General features: G+C 37.7%; 1 pseudogene; it reads left to right on the plus strand.

The window, feature by feature from the left end:
* The first annotated feature begins 444 nt into the window (after window positions 1-444).
* Window positions 445-18,570, plus strand: LOC111573596 (rho guanine nucleotide exchange factor 37-like; annotated as a pseudogene).
* Window positions 18,571-19,058: the final 488 nt, after the last annotated feature.

Below are 19,058 nucleotides of genomic sequence, written 5' to 3' on the forward strand. Positions count from 1 at the left end.
AAAATAGATCTTGATTGGCACAGCATGCAGACAAAGGTGAATTATGGCACTTTTTGCTTTCCATGACAACAAGCATATTAGTCATAACACCAACAATAATAATACTAATAATTCTAAGAATAATCCTAATATTACTACTACCCTTAATAATTCCAGAGTTAAAAGGTATTTGACTTCTGATGTCATTCAAAGCAGCATCATGCCAACTTTTAGTTTTGTAAAATGTGGTGTTGCAATTGAATGTCCATATAATAATAATAGTCATAGTAATTTTAAAAATCTGGTTGCTTTTGATGTTGAAAAAAAGGGTGGTGTAATTCAAACATAAAAAAAGTAAAGAAAAAATCTTGAATTGGAATGCAAAACAAATTATGAAAAAAATTTTAAGAAGTAGTGCTATTTAATGTTTTGATAGCTTCATAATTCGATCTTGATTGGCACAACATGCAAACAAAGGTGAATTATGACACTTATTGCTTTCCATAACAGAGTAAAATATACTACTACCACTAATACAACTAATAATGATAATAACCACAAGATGACTAATAAATATTCTGCCTTATTTTTATACGTCATTCAGCAGCATGTTTGATCTGCCGCTTTTATTCTGGAAAAACCGTCTTTCTGCTGCTTTTATTGTGTAGAGCGGATTGCGGTCGGCGGGTGAGTGCCGGCAGGTGAAGCGGAGTTCACGGCAGAAACACGGAGAGACAGAAACACCTGAGCGGGACACAAACCGAGACGAGAGGTCGGAGACAAAAAGGTAAGCGTTTTATCACATTTCTCGTCATTTATTTCGGAGGCAGCACACAGACCGAATTATTCCCAAAACCCGACGACGGTTTCACCTTTTTATCGCTCTCCTCGACGGTTAGCTAATTCTGCTGCTTATCTTAATCCTCTATTTCACTAATGTTAGCGTCTAATTAAAGCGTGAGTGGAAAAAACCCTGGAAAACGTTTTTTTAAAAATGCTAGTATACATTGATTGGTTGCCGCCCCTTTCTGCTCTCAGTCAAAATGAAATCAAAACAGACACATGGTGTTCTGATGGAGGCATTTAACCCAGAAAGATAACCCAATATGATCCTTTCTATCTCAGCTAAAGCCGGTAATATAACCATAAACCTAGGCTCTGTATACGGGCAGACCTTTTATTTACAGTAGGCTACCATAAAAAACGTTCCTATAATATGTTCACCTGTTGCACATGAGAATTATATGAATTATGTGCACATAAATCATAAAAAAAAACATTTTACATATCTTCCTTGTGTGATTGCTTTTGGGGTTTATACTTGAAATGACAGAAATATCCTCACAGTTACTCCCACAGTACTCTATTTTATTATAAATACCTACATTTTGCATCTTATTATTATTATTAGTATTATAATTTTTTACACATTTCTATAAATACCAGCATTTTATTATTGCTATACATAAATTGCATGCTCTTTTGTACATTGTTCCTTTATCTGTGTGTGACCTATATGATATTGTGAATTTAATGCAGTCAAGGCAGTTAACGTGTTAACAACAATCTGTTGAGTACTTCTTAACGCTGTGTGTTGTTTTTAATACGATTATATATTTTTAATATCGGAAAAGTAACTATTATTTACACCTAAATCGATGTAGAGGAGTAAAAAGTACAATATTTCCCTGGGAAATGTAGCGCAGCAGGATTGTGAAGTTGCATAAAAAGGTAATTAAATAACTAAAAAGTGAGTACCATTTTTTTTAAAAACTTTTCACAGTTTCATTAAACTTTTCAAATCTTTATCTTTTCCAGAAACATGACTTTTTGTCTCTTAGCTCTTCACCAAACAGACTGATGTGTGTTGAGAGATTGATAGCAGGACAATTTTTACAATTTCTGATTTCTTATCAATTAAAATTCAAAGCAAAATCATCATGACGTAAAACTTAAACACTCTTAATCTGAAGGACTGATTTTTTTGGATACCTCAAATTTCTCCAAGGGGATGAATAAAGCATCTATCTATCTATCTATATATATATATATCAAATGTTAACATTATGCAAAAAATAATAAGATAAGACTTTTTCTGTAGTGAAAATAGAATTTTTTACATTTGTTTTCCACCAAAACTTAGCTGTTCACAAAGCTTTAGAGCTACAGTACAGACCTGCTGAATATCACTTAAATGTCAAAATGTTCAAAATGAAATCACCTTTTAATAATTACATAATATCTTAGTATTTTTCTCTTGTGAACAGGTACCATAGTATAAGACTAAAAGGTCTTTGACCCTAAATTGGATAGAATAGAATATAGAGAATATAGAGAATAGAGATTTATTGCCATTTGCTTGGACACATTACAGTACAGGTACATTGGAACTGAAATCTTTCTATACAGGAAATAAACACTATAGGTACACATGATAAAAAAGCGCTTTGTATAAGAAAAATGCTAAAAATAGATATCTTAAGAAGTAAATTGCACATAGTTTGTGGTATACAGATGTTATATTGCCCTTGTTGGTTTGAAAACAGAAGTGAAATGACTGTAATAATGCATCTGGATACATGTGTGATTTACATTTAGTCTAATTTTCATGCTCGTGCTGTTAAAACGAGCCGAATACTCTTAGTTTTGAACCTATGGACCATGTTTGGCTCCACATAGCTCACTATGAGACATCACAAACATCAGTGGATCAGCGGAAACACATCATTCAGGAATAATAGAAGGAGCCAAAGCACCGTTAATTGGTCGTCCTCCTAAAATGACACCAGGCTTGGCACAGGGTTTATCAGTGGAAATCAGAGTTGCTCAGACAGCGTGAGAGACATTGTGTAACATCTGCCTCTATGGATGACATCCAAGAAACAAACCCTTAGCACAGAACTGAAAGATTAAACTTTGCTAAAGAAGTCTGATGATCATTTGGAGCAAATTCTTTGGTCAGATTGAGACCAAGATAAATTTGTTGCTCTGCTGATCATGTGTAAAATGACACTATTATTGAAGTCTGACTCATACTTCCTGCATCTATACAGAAAGATGCTGCTGCGACTTCTTTCCAATGCACTGTTTTGTAACACTGTTTCATTCAAATCAAAAGAGAAAGCGACCTGGCAGCAGCAAAATGAAAGGATATTGGGTGGAAGAAACAGCTTAAGACACCACTTCCTGCATCAAAATGAAAGAAGTGACTCTTGCACTCCTCGACTAAATCGCTGTGAGGGTGATTTAATTACTCTTCCACTTTTATAAAGACACTAGCACGCCTGCTGTTCTTGCAATCACTATCAAATTCCGACAGCGCAACATCATGAAGATCAGAAAAATGGCAAACTTTCTCAATGCCAACTGCTGTTAAAACAGAAGAACAAACCAAACCTTCTATAGTGCTGAAAGCAGGCAGCAGCATCTGTTTTCTTATTCATATTCTTAGTCATGGGAATAATGCTAAATCTAAATCAAGTGCTTTATTATTGTTGTGTCGTTCAGATTATGAAAAAGTAAAATAAAGTGTGTTTAGAGAGAGATATGAGAGCTGTTTCTTTTGTCTAAATGTGTTTATTTCACTTCTCCAGTGATTAGAAAGCCAAGGTTGTCAGGATGTTCCCTCCTTCTGCTGCCGTTTCTGACACCCAGAGAGGAACTGCAATGAGAGAAGGAATCTGATGCATCAAGGTAATAATATGATTAGCGATCATTTTATTATTGTTATGATTCTGGGCTTTGTCATGGTGATTGTAGTTTGGCTCAACAATTTGGGGGAGTTTTCTGAGACATACTGCGATTACAGCTAGATATGTTAAGTCAAGCTTCAGTTCAATTTTCACACTGTAATAGATAATAAACATGCGATGGAGTACGACCATGATATACCATCAAAAGTGACACAAGGAGGATGGCATGTGTTTGTACAACCACTAGTGTGATGATTTAAATCCTCAGTCAGGCACACTGTATGATATATATCCCGAAATTGCAGCCTTTGTGCTTTGCTAATTGTATTGTGTTGTGCTAACGTCCATTTTGAAGTTGGTTAATTGGTTCAGGACAATAATTTGGAGTTTAAACATGCATCCAGTCTGTTTCTCTCTTATCTTTTTGCAATTTGTTAACAGTTTGGAGTCAGTGAAACATGACTTCCACACCAAACTGAGACGTATTTAATTCCTTTTTTTGTCTTGTATGATAATTCTGTTAGGACAGGTTGCTAATACAGTCAAGCCTGAAATTATTCATACCCCATTTTGACTTAAAGTTACTTTTCTTCAACCAGCAAGACTGGAAATGATACAGGCTTCTCCTAAAAGATAATAAGATGGCTATTTACATTTAAACAAAAAGTGGCATGTCCAAAATGATTCATACCCATTGCAAACTGTCACAGTCTATGGGAAAATCCAAGGTTTTATTCTATTCCAAACAGTCCAAGTTCTTCTAAAGCTGTACATACTTACCTTCTTTAATAATTAGCATTTAATAGTACATGTTTGCTCTTGACAGTCCAGCCTAATGAGGAGTATAGCAGCATAGTTTTAGATGAATTCGGTATAGCAAATTACTTATTGCATAGCAGGTAAGCTAAAGATATACAAAAATCAATACAGGAATTAAGGGCCTATGGGTGTTTCTGATCCAAATAAGGTATTAAAAAAACCATAGAGGTGTTATCTTAGCTGCCTGACTGTAAACAATGTAAAATAAATTAAAACCTGCGCTAACTAATTCTCTACAACTTACCTAGTCAAGCACAACACTCTGGCAACACCCCTGCTTACTGTGTTATTCTATATTTAGCATTTTTCTCAAGTCATCACTCCACCCAGCTCTGACTCTTTCTACACCTGTGTGTCAAGTGAAGTTACTGTACAGCTGATCATCAAGTCATATATTTGGATTTCGCTCCTGTCACATTTTTACACACTGTTGGCCCCATTTTTCACTGCAGTACACAGTCCTGTACCTCTATGGAAACAGCACAACAATGGCTAGAAGAGATCTCAGAAATGTCTTATGTGCAGTGTAAGAGCCATACATTTTATTAATTTTTATTAGTTGTTATGAAAAAAACATAAACAAAATCTGCACAATCAACATGTACAATACTTTTCCAAGTGCCCACAGGTGTTACAACTAATGGGAAACATGCTACAGATATTTTAGTTCCTACATTTTTAATTTGTTTCTATGCTATCTTCCTGTAGTTCAGTCAAATCATCCCTGAATTTTTTTAATGTTACTGCTGGCTGTAGCAGATTTAGTAATGACTTTCCTGTCGCGCCGAAAATGTTTTGTGTTTTACAGAGTCTCGTTAATGCAATGAATGCATTTTCCATTCTGGATTTGAAAAACAGTGTAATTGTGATGAGCTTTTTTTAAAAGAAATTACATGCCTTTTAAACCCACACGCTGGTTTTACATTTTATAGGGCCTGTAATCAGATAGACAGGCTATATGTAAAGCTGGCTGTAAATGATGGAAAATTAATAAAAACCTACTCTAATTAACTCCCTATGACTTAACAGACAAAACAAAATGTACTGACACCCCTGATTAAAGCGTCAAACAAAGTCTCCCTGCTGTTAATTTAAACATCTCTAAATTAAGAATCGCATGCTTTTTTGCAGAAAGTTTCTGAATATCAGCGACAAATCTGTAAGAGGTGGTTAGTGGAGAGGATTAAAAACATGAGAAAGCTGCTCACCAAGACTGTAACACTTACTCTCCAGCACACATTATAATAATCTCACAATAATTAGATTGCTGCCTTTACATATTTATATTCCAGATTACTACACCTCCAAAATTCAGCAGTGTGTGAGTCCATGATGTAAAGCAAACTCTGAAAACTCAACAAGTCTAAAAAGACAACATAAGCTTTCCCCCTAAACGTGTGATTGAACCCTTAATCTGTTGTCACTCCGCTATGATGCTTCACTCAGTGCATCTAATGCTGCTGCAGTGTGAATTGAAAGGAAGCATGTTTACTGCTGAGACAACAGACAAGATGCAATCATCGTGGCTTTCGTTTTCAGCTTTGTTGTTTTTTCTCAGCTGTTTGTCAGGCAGAATGCAGCAGGAAAACCTCAGTGTGGGTTTTTAGGAGACCTTAAGAAGCAGGTCAGCAAATGAGAACTTCATACTGATGCAAGGTTGGAGTGTTTGTTAAGAGGAGCATGTTACAATTCATTCCATTTTTGTGAACTTAATTATTTCGTATCACAATTTTTTGAAGGTTCCCGAGATAGCTAGTATCACATGTCTGATATAGACAGATAATGTATCATGGTTTCCTTTTTGCACAAAGCTAAGTCTTCATGTAAAAACTCACATGCACAGTGGCCAGAAACTAGTCCAACCCTACAATTACACTAAACATGGAGTCATGACTCAGTAACATGGCTATATGTTGAACACAGTTTCTGAGTCATGACTCCACCCTGCTCTGACTCTTCCTCCACTGTTCTGTAGCTAATGTATCACTAATCATAAACTCAGATATCCATGTCTCACTTAAAATTCAATAAGACAAACAGTCCAACATTAAATGGTTGTTCATCCAGACAGAGGGAGATGCGATGTTTAGGCTGTCTGAATTTGCCTGTGTCTGTTTTTATCTAGCTCTTTGTTTTGGGAATAATAGCATTCATCGTTATTATAGGAAAACTTTATTTGTATAGCACCTTTTATGAGCTTCACATGAAAAAAGACAGAATAAATATAAATATAGTGTTAAAATGCCATGCTTAATGTAATATAAGATTGCAGACAAAATCCACTTCATAATAGTAATAAAATAAGGTAAAAGTAAACCTAAAATTAGAGCACATTGAATGTATAATATAAGTAATGTGAAGACAGACTTCCCTGATATCTATAGATAGTGTAAATGCATAGTTAAGCCTGGATTTAGAAATGTAGCTCGGTCCTGGCCAATTAAGGGGTTTGTGTATAAGGAGAAAGACCCTAAAATCAATTCTAAATGTTACAGAACACCAGTGCAGATCAGCCAAAATTGTACTAATGCGCTGTCTCCTCTTAGTTCTGCTTATTAGCCAAGCTGCAGAATTTGGAATGAGCTGAAGTCTCTCTGTTTTTTTTTATCAGGAGGCCCCTAAAAAGCGCTTTGCAGTAATTGAGTCAGCTTTCAATACGGCCATGAATCAGTTTCTCAGCTTCTCTTCCATTTATAAATGGTCATACTTTACAAATATTTTGCAAGGTAGAGAAATAGTTTCATGAGCTTGTCAATGTGGGATTTGAAATCATGATATTCTCCCCAACACAGTGTCTACATAGAATGTGTAGCAATAGCAGTACGTTAGCGCAGCAGCAGTTTCTGTGCTCTGAGAGTATTGAGTGTAGTCATTCTACATTTTAGCAGAACCCAATACATAATTACTGTAGTTTTGAGAAAAAAGCAGAAGAATATATACCTTTAAAGTGTGAAAATTATGCATGTATAGCACAAGATGAACTCTAGCTGTGTATATAGGGTTGTAGAGTCCTAGAGTGGTAAAAATAGGAATGTAGACATGCCAAGTGCTTTCTCAAAAACTTACTTGTCCAAGAAGTGTTTGGCACTGCTTTTTTAAAAGAAAGGTCTGTACGTGTCTGGTTAAAAGTGCACACGTCGTTTCAGACTTAATCCTTGAAATCCCTGTTTTTGCATTCAGACTGCAGCCCTGCAACGCTGATAACATCTTAGTCTAAACAAAAGGTGAAGGATATATGGGTTTTGGTTCTACTTGTCTGCCTGTATTTTGCAGGATATCTCAAAAACAGACTCAGTGGGCCAAAATGTGGTAGAAATTTAAGACCACCAGCCAAGGAACAACTGATAAGTTTTTGGTACAAAGTCAGGCATTTATATTTTGTATAGTTATTGTATAGTTTGCCACTAGATTGCCGTTACCCAGAATCAATAAAACCTTGCCCAAATGGGATATTCGAGGCAGATGTTGGTATTGATAGTTGAGTGTTCAAGCAATTTATCAGCAATAAACTGGTACATTGTACAGAAATAACAATATCAATAACAAGATGCAAACTGATCGTTATTTTACATTTTTACAACATGCTTGACTGCAGTCTCTGGTGGACATTGAAATGATCACACTGTTTCTAAATTACATCGTTTCTGTATTACAATTTTGTTTTACTTTATTGGCCATCATATGAACTTCTTAGTATGAGGTAGTTCTGCAATAAGATGATATCAGCTGTATTTCCGTCTGGCCTTATTGCCAATGTCTGACTTTATTGCCAAAAATCATAACAGCTTTTGAAATTTCCTCCCTTTGCAGAGGAATGATGAGTGTCTCCAAGGAACTGAGCATTTCACTTCTTCAGAATGCATGTTTTGGTTCTGAGAAAGCAGCAGCACACCTTAAGGTTGCCGTCAGATGCCACAAGTCAGCTGATAAAAGAGTCCGGCCCGGCAGCATTCCTTCCCTACATACCGATCTGATGAACCAGATTAGCTGCTGCCTTCATGCCTCCCTCATTCCAGTCTCATCAGGACTGGCTGCTGTGAATACGTTCATTGTCTCAGGCCAAGGTCAGGCAGACATCTTTTTATAATTATTCTCAGGGCTCAGGAGAACATATGGCTATGTGAGTGTGTATGTTTGGGTCATTGCTGCTTGTGTTAAAGAAACCAGATCATCAAGCTAGAATGCACTCCTGTTTACTTGGAGCCCATTTTTTTTTAAATTGAACAGTTGATCTCCGCTTCTCCTGCAGTTACATCACCTTTGTTGTCCATTAAGACCCATATTTCAAAGTATTGTTTTGCTATTGTTTATCAGACACTGTTTTGAGGAAATCTGTCATTGCACCCTCAGTTAGCAACTAGCCTTTAGCACAGCCTTAGCCCCTGTGAAAGCCAAACACGTTCTGATGGCCGTGCTGCTCGTTTAGTTTTTGCATGTTGTGTCTCTGCTAGAGAGACATGTCTGTCAGTTAGGGGATATTCTTAAAGTTAATCTTGCATTAGGAAGATATTCCAGGTACTCTAGGTAGCATTGTCACAGGCTAAGAGGCACAGCAAACTTATTAATTATAGCTTTAGGCTAGCACCACCGGGTATTGTCACAAGGAAACGAGATGCTAGTTTGAGATTATGGTGTTTATTAAACCTCTTAGTTGACTGCTTTTACATGGGACATGTAACAGCCAATCAGATAGACTAGAGAGAGAGAGAGAGTTAGCCACATCAGAGCCAAAGTAGCACATTTAATTTATTATATTATTTTTATTTAATCAGTTAATAAACATCACAATACCGATATTTGGAAAAATGCTGCACAGTAAACAGAATCAGAACCAGAAATGTTTTATTTATTATGCAGTTCCTCCCATTCAAAGTCAGAACTATAAACAGTACAAACTATTTTGATAAACATTAGCGCAAAATATGAACTAAAAATAAAAACATAAGTAGAACCAGTAATAATCTGTCAATCCCCAATTCTTGCATCCGGCCGTAGCACCATCACACATGAAGCCAAAATATAATGTGTAATTTTTATACCAGCATAATACCATTATACCAACTAATAAAATTCCCAGGATACTCAGCTGCACTTTGCACTAATTAGTAAATGTGAGACTGCTAGCATGCTAAACTTAGATTGTTAATGTTAGATATAAACATGTTAGCATGTTGAATTTAGTTTAGCACAAAGCAACAAGCTTTTCTCTGCTTTTACCATCACCAATGAAATTCCTTTGTGTTCCGATGTATTGGCACTGATGTCTCAAAATAAAACCAAGTTTGTTCGTGTGGCTTAAGACTTTTAGAAGTAATTTTTGCTGAGCTCCGCTTTTTACATTGAACGAAGTTGAATGCAAATGTTTTTAGTCCTTTTATTTGAATTCCTTTGCTGTAACGAATGCAGGCTCAGTCGGCATATGCTTTCTATAATAGTTTCTTTAATTAGTTTGCAATAAAACAGGCACAACCAGCGTAAATCTTTTACTTCTGGCTGAGAAACTCTTAAGGAGCGAGCTGTAAATCTGTCTTTGTTACCCTCCACCAGAAAATCCAGACAATCCCTTTGCAGTTGGAAGAGGATGGGATGTCCCGCGGAGCTTTTGTTTCCTGTGATAGGAAACTTCAATCACTTCAGCGCTCTGTTTTCATTGGTCCACACAGTGTCTCATGAAGACTCTCGAAGTGTCGTCTGATTGGTCCCCCAAATCCACTGAAGACCTGTCGGCCAATCGGCTGCCATCTGGGTGAGTGCTGCTTCCCCTTCCCACCAGCTGCTGCAGTCAATCAGCTTATTCAGCTGCACGAGTGTGTGTGTGTGTGTGTGTGTGTGTGTGTGTGTGTGTGTGTGTGTGTGTGTGTGTGTGTGTGTGTGTGTGTGTGTGTGTGTGTGTGTGTGGTCCCTCTTTCCTCCCCCCTCCCCTCTCTTTCCTCTACAAAACAGCCATCCCACCCTCTTTCCACTCCCATCCCCCTTTTCCCTCACACACTTTATACGCTGTCTTTCTCTCGCACACGCTTGTGAATATACACTCACACACTCCTGCCACATGAGGCCCAGCCACAGCCTGCTGTGTGTGAGTCACTGGAGAAAGTTACACCGGTTTGTGTGTGTGTGTTTTCCATGCAGCAGCAGCAGCGTCTCCACTGCAGCACATTTTGCTTCAGTTGGGACACAGTGCAAGGAGACAGAGAGAGAGGATCGAGCTTTGCTGCAGCTGAATCAGGGATTCTAGTCAAGGTAATGACAGCCTCATCTCCTGTAAATGTTTCTAATGATACTCTTTCACTCAAACACACGTTATTGTCAGGACAGTGATGAGTTTGCTGTAGTTTTTGGTCGGCGTTGAGCTTTTAAACACTTGTTTTGGGATGGTGAGTCTTTGCTCCAGTTTGTGACTTGTCTGTTTTGATGTGTGTTTGTGTGAGTTAATTGAAGAGCATATTGGTAGCATTGCTTTGAGGGCAAATTTTGCGTATCCGTACAAGATGCTTAGTAAATGCATACTTTTAAAGTGTTTACGATTTGCTTTTTCAGCATTTACATATGAAGCCAAAGTTTTAAAAAGTTCAATTCTGTCCAAACATACACAGCATGTCAAGTTAAAAAAAAAAGGTCTTGAAGGAAATCAAGCGGGTATTTGATGCCAGCATTTGATGCAACTTTAATTCTTGATTAATACTTATTTCTGTCTCGACTAAAAAGGACTTAGTACTTGGCTCAAGTTGTAAATCTCAGCAATCTGTATCACCATATGCTGCAAAACATTACAATCTATTGTTGGAGGGAATGGTTAGGTTAAGATTAGATCAAAATTAATGACCAACGTACAGTTTTACATACAAATTTAAAATGAGCGGTTGTGAACCATGTTTTTTTATGGCAGAACAACTGTGTTGATTGTGCTCTTAAACAATAAGTTATCACTACATGTTGTAATGGCATTGCAGCATCCAGATATACTGTTCTGCTGCGGCCCCTTGTTGGCTTTCAGCTTTTCATTATGTCTTGAGGTATTGCTTATTACTGCTAAATAATCATTTATTATCTCTGGTAATGAAATGAAGCCTCATAAAACATAATGGAATCAGGCTTTATGAGCTGGAAGGACTGAGCTGTAGATGAGCATGAAAATGACAACACACCCAGAGAACAGGAGAAGAGCGAGAGGAGACTCAAATGGAAATGAAAAGGAGTGAAAGGCGCTAAATTATGAGCCGATGACCTGTTAAGGGAAGGTAATTAACTGGTGAATGGAGGGGCAGTTGATGAGATGGTTATTAAAAAATAAATTTATGACTTTTATGCACCATTTGTCTAATGTAGAATTGTAGAATTGCTTTAAAAAATATCATCATATGATGGCTGCATGAAGGACGGAAAGAGAAAATACTGAGTAAAGTGGCAGAGTGCAGGAGCACTGACCAGAGGGAAAACTGGAATAAATGTGGATGAATAGTGGCATTGTGAGACAGAAAAGTTACTGGATTGTTTTTCTCTGGCAATGTGCAGATTGTTCAGTCTTGCACCAGTTAGTGTGCCCACTCTTCACTCATTACAATAGAATGAAACAGGACAAAATAGGTCTTTATCAGCCACATTAGCATTTTCCCTGTAAGAATGAGCTCATACATATGTTGCTCAAGTGACAATTTTTACTCTGTGTTATGATAATGCTCAGATTTCTGAATTACGTGTTGACTGTGCTGATATTGCCATTTAACGTAATATTTTTGTTCTGTTTTTAGGAAAATGTAGCTAAGTTGCCTATTTTAAAGATATATGGCTTCATAGAGTCTGGTTTATATGCAGGCAAGATGGATAAATATTAAAAAATGTTCTCTCTGGTGTTTAGTTGCAAAAGACTCACTGAACAGTACATTTTACACAAGTGTTTTTTTCTATCCACATATCCACCAAAGCCTCCTCTAGCCAACCTGGACAGCATGTTTCTGTACATAGAGGAGGTGATCGACGTGTCGGGCCGTCTGCTCAGCCTGCTGGACCAGAAGCAGGTTAAGCCCGGAGACCCTCATTTCCTTGAGACACTCTGTAAGGACTTCATACTGTCTTTAATTTCTCCATGAAGCTGTAATGTCCGCCAAAACTCAAATCTTATTACCTGTGGTCATTTCATAACGTGAGCCTGTTTAGAGTTCCAGCAGGACATGGTAAGGTGCTTTCAGAGAGCTTTTCTGTTTTAGATGAGTTGCTCCTGTTGTACTTTTCTGTTCTCATCTTGTCATCTGAAAAGTGGTTTTTGCATTCATGTGAGAAGCCATTTCTGCAAGCTCTCTGGAGGTGTTAATAGAGTTTATTGTTCAGACTTTATACACATTTTATTGCATTTGCATAGGTATGAAGCCATTGTTAAAAGGCCTCAATATTCTTTTCGTATCTGTGTTATTCCTTATTGTTGCAATATTGACAACAATGTCAAAGGTTAAGAGATTGTACCACATTCCTTCTAAGATTCTTTATGTGCTATTTTTCATTTGAAAATACAACCCAACTTGCACAAACTGTAAAACAGACTGAAAATATCTGATTTTATTCCATGTTCTCTTAGTCAGGGCATGTCTAGACTGGTTTCTTCCCATGACGACATTTTATAGTTTCTCAGCATTAAGGGTTAAGATTAAATTTGTCTGTCTACAAGAGAGTGCTTTTTATTACACCCATGCTATGGTACTTGCTTCCCTGAAAGCATGAATTGTGTTTCACATGCACCGCCTTTCTTATTTGTTGTGATTATTCCAACAGATGGCCAACACATGAATTTGATACGAGTAAATCTGCAATTTAATTTAGTTGTTTTGCCTGTATTTTAAAGTTTTTGTTACTTACCTTTTTTGGTTTTACTTACATATGTGGAGATTAAATTTCTGATATTTGTGTTCTTCATGAATCCTGCATGTAGTGAAGTAAATGTATGTTTTTCCTTCCTGGCAGGCAATTAATTCCTCAGCCTGTCTTCAGACATAGAAGCTGCCTATAAGGAATACTTGGCCAACTACAATCAAGTGACGGTGATAGAAAACGGCTACAAACAGAAAGAGGCGCTCTGGAATGAGATAGTAAAAGTCATCAAGGCCTCAGCGTAGGTTTAAGTCATTCTGACAGACACTGGTACAGAAAGTACTGGATAAGCTGTAGAACTGGTGATAGTGCTCACAATCTGTGTTTGTCCCTCCAGGCCTGAAGTCAATGCCACCTCTCTGAGTTTCTTCCTGGTCATGCCGGTGCAGCGGATCGCCCGCTACCCACTTCTACTGCAGACCATCCAGAAACACACCGACCCGACTCACCCGGCCTATCCGCTCCTGGAGCAGACAGCCCACACCTCCATCGCCTTAAACTGTCGCATCAATGAGTACAAACGCTTCAGAGAAGTTGGTAAGAAAGTTTTCTGCCAAGACTAAAGAAATAAACTGATAATGCTGGCAAAAAAGCTGGTAGTACAGATGCTGAAAAGGTTTTAGCTGTCCCTAATGTTTTGCAGCTGATAAATACAAGAAGACGGAAACCCTGACCATCAAGGACAAGATCAACCGCCTCAACTCCCACAGCATCGCAAAGAAGACCGCGAGGTTCAGCCAGCACTTCAAACATGAGACTGGGATAGCAGCTAAGGTAGGACCAATCCCTTTACCAAGTTAGGCATGAGAGCGGCGAGTCTAACCCATAAAATCAATAAAACTGCACGTAATAGTGGTGTCTCAGGATGCTGAGCCATAAAATATTTCTCACTACATACCATGCCCTGACCTGCCTGCACCTCAGTAGTTAATGATTAACCGGGAATGTGCAGAGACAGTGCATGATAAGACCTTTTACTGAACCAGCTGTTTACTCTGGTCTGATCCACGGCACTACACTGCAGTTGCCATTGTCAGACCAGTGACGTTTTACAGGTGTCATTAAAGAGTTCACATCTAAGGGCGTCATTATATGTCTCCTGCAGCTTCATTTTGATTTATGTTTTTATACTTCTCATTTTAGGTTTAAACCTGATTGCATTACAGTCAAAATATAAAAGAACTTTAAAGATCTCATATTGCTAAAGTCCTTTTAAATTACATTTTGTGGTTATTCTAAACTTAAAGATGTAAAATAGAGGCTGTTAAACTGTTAAGGCGTTTATTTTTGCCTTTCCTCAAGTCCCTCCCACAACTAGTTCCTACTTCTTTACATTGAATAAAATGATGGGTCTCTGGGTTTAAACATTGTTAGAAATATTTGGGATAGAGTAAATACATTTATTTTTTTAACACTTAGGTACTCTTTGTAACAAAAAAAAAAAATTGTGATATACTCAGCTGTTAACATAAGATTGTTTGCCAAGAGAAAATATTGTTATGATATACACTACTGCTCAAAAGTTTGGGGTCACTTAGACATATCTTTTTTTAATGAAGATAACATTAAATTAATCAGAAATACATTCTAGACATTGTTAATGTGGCAAATGGTGGTAAAACAAAGCATTTCTGTTGTAGCGTATTGCTGTCATTAAAAATAAGGAAACTGCGATGCAAAAAAGGAGATAGAAATACATTACATGAAATTTCCATTTCGCTTTAGTGTACAGAGCTTCCTTGCTTTCAGCCTGACGTTCATACTTTCACTTCTGTTAGAAATAACCATATTTAGATTGAGATTTCCTCCTACGTCTGTCAAAAATCCTGACAAATGCAGTGGGAGTAAAGCTTTTAGGCATCAAAGCAAGAGTATTATTCATACATTCCAGTCTGGCTTTTAGAGACATGCAGGCAGACTCAATTAACTCTGTTTCTTTCTCCCACCTTTATGGCACCGCCGTGATGTCATGACCATACACCAGAACAAAGAGGTGCTGATTAGCTGAACTACACTCCCCTCAACTTTTTTCATTTCCATCACATCACACTCCATAACATGAATCACTCCTCTGGTGATGGCCGTGGTCACTTTACGTTTTAGAATTTTTTCTGATTCCCCTCGTCCCTGTCTCTGCCTGGCAAAATGCAAATTAAATGCTAATTGGTGTAGACCGTCAGGGCAGAGCTAATGTCGTAGCTGAGAGGTGAGCTGGGGTGAAGGGTTTGTTAATGACACCAAGCAGCCGGCTAAACTCGACTATTAGCACTACTGGGGCACTCTGTCATACCAACACAAGGCTCATTAGGAAGCCTTCATTCTGTGTACGTGTGTGAGGGGGGTGATGAGATGGGATTTGTCAAGACATAACTAGTGGGCTTAACCTTTTCACAGAATATTACAATGATTTGTGGTTGTGGTATTGTGTGTGTATGTGTGCGTGCGTGTCCATGAGTGTTCACATTTGTACCATACCTGTGCACGTGCATTCTCTCCTGCTTGCTCGTTTGCACAGTTGTGTGTAAGTGTGTAACTCACACTATGATGTGCTGTGTGCTATCTAATAGCAATGAGAAAAACACAGGGGAAATGCCCGTGCTATAGATATTGGTTTATACTGTACGCATACATTTTGTTGGTGTGTTTTTTCAATCAGCATTAATTATCTCAATTATTGCTCCAAGCAGTTTTGCGAAGACAGTAATTTTGTAGAATATCTCAAAAACTACGTCCATCAATCTCACCTTTATGTTGATAGTAAACTCTAACATCAGCATGTTGCAATGTAATGTGACGTTTTTGCTTGTTAGTCCAGTAGAGTTTTCAACTTCAGTATAAATCAAAATAGGTCATGTGTGTATGTAAGTAAAACCATGTATGAAACAATGATTAAAAATAATGAAATCTGTTCCACTGGTATACATTACAAGAGGGTTTCTCTTAATCAGTAAACAATATTGAATTATTTGCTTGTTAAGTGTATATACATATAGGAAATAGACATATTTAAAATGCTAACTATATACATGAAATCTGTTTGTTTGCCAACAAGGCAACATCCACCATCCTAACAGAACACCTGTTACCAACTACAGTACATGTATGTTAAGTGCATGTGTTTTAGCTTGTTAATAGTTAACATCCACACCTTACATGTCAGTTTTTGTGACCGGTTTGTTGTCATGTTCTTTTTTTATGCCAACAGCCAAAGCCAGAGGCGTTATAGGAACTTGAGCATGATGTCTCTTGAATGCCTTGAGGCAGGGGCGTCAAACATACGGCCCGAGGGCCAGAACCGGCCTGCCAGATGCTGCAATCCGCCCCGCAGGATGACTTTGCAAAGTCATCAACTGCAAATAGTAAATTTGTAAAACTGCAAATGTGAAGTAATTTGTAGATCTAGTATATGCTTCAGGTCCAGATGCCTGACACTAAATGTGTGCCTTTGTAGATACACTGTGATCTGTAAGTTCTAATGCACATGTGTAAATGATAAACTGAGGCATAATATTGTTACAATTTCACTTATTTTTCTTAAGAAACTTTAGGTTGTTCATAATGTTTTGGAAAAAGATTATTTAATGTGAATATTTTCAGAATTGTGCTTTTTGCACTAAAACACAAGGAAAAATTTGGAGTTGTTGTTATTTATAGTTTTTTTATGCTCTGATTTTACTGGTCACTTGAGATCAAATTGGGATGTATCAGGCCCCTGAACTGAAAACAGTCTGCCTTAAGGAATTAATCACAAACATCCACATGGACTCAAGGATGAGCTAACTAGTAGTCAAATGTTTCTGTGGTCTCACAAAACAGGCTTTTGGTCATAACTTAAGAATTAATAATCACTAAAAGGAAGAAGGTCAGGTCTAAACAGCTATGAGATAATTTTTTGGGGGGGAATAACATGATCAGTAGAGATTTTTCATCTGTTATTCAGTGTTTCATTTTCCAGGTGTTGGCAGCCTACGACTTCACGGCGAGGGGGAACCATGAAGTTTCTGTCCAGGCTGGAGAAACCGTTCGTGTCCTGGAGCCACATGACAAACGAGGGAACCCCGAATGGAGCCTGGTGGAGGCAGGAGGCGGTCAGAGAGGATACGTGCCCTCCAACTACCTCGCCATGATGCCTACGGGGACAGGGCCGTCCAGCAGCTACTACCCTTACTGCTAGGAGGGATGGAGGGAGGAAGTAGGGCAGCGTGTATCAGCATGTGCAGTATGAGAAGGATCTTTTCCAATACTGTCTTTTGAATGCTAACAGCAATATGTTTTAAATGAAGCTACAGCTGCTCCTCAAACAGTAGCATGCAACTACAGCTTGGCCATCAAATATTTTTATTTTCGGTGTCGAAATCAGTGTTTTTAAAAAGATATCAGAGCAGCTACTTAATCTACATGTATGCATTGGTCACTGTGTGAACACTAAAATGCTAAATTTTGTTAGCTGTCTGCTGTATTCAATTTGACAACTGGAATTTTTAAATATCTTTTCATGGCTTTCTTGACACCCAAATCATGTGCAAAGCAGTGCAGGGAGAATAGACATTGTTAATGTGATAAATGACTATTCTAGCTGGAAACGACTGATTTTTAATGGAATATCTCCATAGGGGTACAGAGGAACATTTCCAGCAACCATCACTCCTGTGTTCTAATGCTACATTGTGTTAGCTAATGGTGTTGAAAGGCTGATTAATGATTAGAAAACCCTTGTGTAATTATGTTAAGACATGAATAAAAGTGTGAGTTTTCATGGAAAACATGAAATTGCCTGGGTGACCCCAAACTTTTGAACAGTAATGTATGCACAGTGAAACAGTACAGGGGCCTGGTTGCAGTGTGGCCTAAATGTACATTTGTTTCAAATTATAGGTTATACTGACCCTTCATCATAAACTCAAACCAGCAGAAGCCCACAGATCTGTCAAAAAAAACGGACAAACAGAAGCAGTTCCCTCAGGATTGCAGGAGTTATTTTCCATGATGCAACGCAAACAAAGAAAACATTAAAAAGCATGAAATCTGTGTTTTACTGGTTTGAAACTGTAAGCACTAGAAAGAGTAGTATAAAAATACTTAATGATCGAAATTTTGCACCACATGAGAGGGAGGTCCTACAGATGATTGACCATGGACGTAGTAAGGATATGTAACCTATATAAGCTCAAAATTATTCATACCCATCACACATTTAACTTGAATTAAATTTTTTTCTTGAGCTTGTGTGACAGATAGTAAATATGGTTTGATTTAGCATTGATCCACTGCTAATGTCTTATGTAATGGCTGCTAGAGATACAAGTATAGGATTGAGATGTGCATCGATCTGCTAGTAATGTCTTGCAGCTTCAGGTGAATGAGCACCAAGGAGCAGACAACTACAATTATCCCACTCGCTACTCACCATTTTTAAGGTAATTGCTGCTGAAACTAGCTGCTAAAACTAGGAAGCATGTTTGTAATATCTCCTCTGTGTCTCAGCTGGCAAGAAAGTTTGTATTTTGTACTTTTCTGAAGTGTTTACAGCAACTCAGTTGGTATGTAAGCTAGCTACTAGTCCAGGTCCAGGTTTAAAGTCTGTCTGCTTAGCTGTCACATTTGCACTCATAGCTGTTCTGTAAAGTGCTGAAGACAATCTTTCCATGCAAGCCAAGATAGTTGACACACATTTTATGCAACAAACTGTATGTTTTGACATTAAAGCTG

The sequence above is a fragment of the Amphiprion ocellaris genome, chromosome 23 (genome assembly GCF_022539595.1).
Source record: "Amphiprion ocellaris isolate individual 3 ecotype Okinawa chromosome 23, ASM2253959v1, whole genome shotgun sequence".
Taxonomy (NCBI): Eukaryota; Metazoa; Chordata; class Actinopteri; family Pomacentridae; genus Amphiprion; species Amphiprion ocellaris.